Source organism: Natator depressus, chromosome 5, assembly GCF_965152275.1.
Source record: "Natator depressus isolate rNatDep1 chromosome 5, rNatDep2.hap1, whole genome shotgun sequence".
Lineage (NCBI taxonomy): Eukaryota > Metazoa > Chordata > Testudines > Cheloniidae > Natator > Natator depressus.
Window position 1 is genome coordinate 99,987,343 of NC_134238.1, and position 2,392 is coordinate 99,989,734.

Consider the following 2,392-nt stretch of genomic DNA (forward strand, 5'->3'; position numbering starts at 1 on the left):
CACAGAGGGAGCCCCCTAGGACCTGGATAGACATCGAACAGGGCTGGGGGCACATGGAGGGGCACACGGAGGGACACCCCCCCCCCAAATGCACTGGGTGCGGCTCAGACCTGGAGGCACAGGGAGGGACCCCTGGGAGCTGTGACCTGGGGACACATGCACAGGACTACTGGACACGGTGCGGGGGCTGGGATGGAAAGGCACAGGGCGAGGTGCCCTTGGAGATGGGGGGAACCCGGGACTGGGGGGCACAGGGAGGGATCCCCTGGGGACTGTGGGGGGGCTGGCCCCCGAGGGCACATGGAGGGGGTCCCTGGGAGCTGAGCAGTGGGGACCTGGAGGCACAGGGAAGGCCCATTGCAGAGCTGGTAGGGGGTTGGAGGCACAGGGAGACTGCCCTGACCACTAGGCTCAAAGCTGTGAGGGAGGGCCTCACCCTACTCCTCCTCCCCCCCATGTTCCCCCCCCACCCCGGCCATTTTGTGTAAGCTCAGCCCTGGGACCAATTCGGTAGGTGAGCGCTGAACCCACACACTGGCTCAGGTCCCACAGGTTGAGCCCTGCAGCCCCACGGCCAGCCGCTTTATCTCATTGAACTGTTCCCGCAGGTGCGGGTTCACATTTTGCAGCTGCCCAGGGCTCTGGCAGTTAGCGTCAGGCAGGCAGCTGTGATGAACCGCGGCATGGATCCTCCACATGCCCGGGGCAGAGGGGCAGGGACACGGGCCAGAGCCTGCTCGGCCCCCCCGCCCAAGGTAGGTAGAGGGGCCACTACGGCTCCCCACAGCTACCCGACCAGGCTGCAGGGAGGGGGGATGCGTCGGAGCCTCAATCCGGCCCCTGGTGCAGAGCCCCTGTCGAGCTGTGGAAATCCACATGTGCAAATATCTGCAGATAATTTTTGCGGATCGGATGCAGATACACATTTGCGTATCCATGCAGGGCTCTACTTCCAGGCTAATTAGGCAGGCACTTAAATCCTTGTGTGACTCTAGCTCTAGGTGCATTCATTTAAAAAGTCTTCATTATTCTTACCTCCTCTTCCACTCACAAAGGCTTCCATGTGTGTACCCAGTGTACTAAGCTTACTAAAATGAAAGTCACGTACTGTATGTCAAGGATCTTAAAACCATCCAGTGCAGCCTTGGGTGTTTGGACACCATGAGGACAACAGTAGTTGGATAACTGAAGGAATCTTCCATGCTTGTAGTAAACATCAGAGGAAATACGAGGAGGGGCAGAGCATAAGACTTTAGCTAGAAGTCCTTGTTTCGTGTAACAGAGAATTTGGGATATTTAAGATGATGGGTTTTTTCATGGCATTGTGAAATTAAAATTCTGTCCTGTTAATGTGCCATGTTTGAGTTTGTTGCATTGTAAGCTATTACAGATACTAATGAGCCCTTGAGGGAGACTAAAAATACATTATTTCCATGTGTTTCAATGCAGGCTTAGCGAAGATCTTCACTCCAGTATTCAAGGGAGCAGCCAGTGTTCAAGATGGACTGGTCTCATCCATTAGAACAATTAATTATTGTTCCCCCCACCTTATTTTAACCCTACAGGATTAAAAGGAAAAGCAGACCTCCAACGTTTCAGCCCCCAACATTAAAAGAAAGCCGCATTGGAAAGAGCTTTTGCACAGATGCTTGTCTGAAAAGATCATCACTCTGTAGGTGCAATTAAGCATATAAGTTTATTTTTCTAATGTAGAAATATAGCTGTTGAAGGGGCAACCAAAGAATAATAATTTAATGGGGATCTGGTACTAGTCCCGTGCCTCCAAAGCAAGTAGTAATTTTTTATCTTAAACTAGGCAGTTTTAGGTTTAAGAATCATAAAGAGAGTTATCTAAAAAAGTTCAAATTTTTAAAAAATGAAGGGACTTTATTAAAACCCAAGATAATGGAAACCTCTTTTGCTCACTTCAGATAGCTTAAAAAATATCTTTAGCTGTTTTGGTTACTGAGTTTGTCCTATTTTTATGTAACCTAAATTATATTTGTGCCATGCTTATCTGTTACTTACATAACCTTTATTAACTTCCTTATTCACTAGTAGAGAAATTGGACAATATACAACAGTCATTTAGGACTTTAGCCTGGATTGGTAAATGAAAGGTCGAAGGCACAGAGGTTGTTGGTTTTTTAATGTATTTTAGAACACATAATTTAAAGTAATTTAATAAAAATAGTCTGAGTAACCTAAAAATAATCCAGGTGACTTTAGACAGGGGATTACCAAACACCTCATTATAAAGCTACTGACAGTTTATGTTCAATTCCACTCCATAAAGCGATTTTGGAAGAATGGCAGTGTGAGGTTCCATATTTACTGTCTCAGTAAATTCCACATCTAGTTTGCTCAGTTTACAAGCAAAAGAACTTTTCCC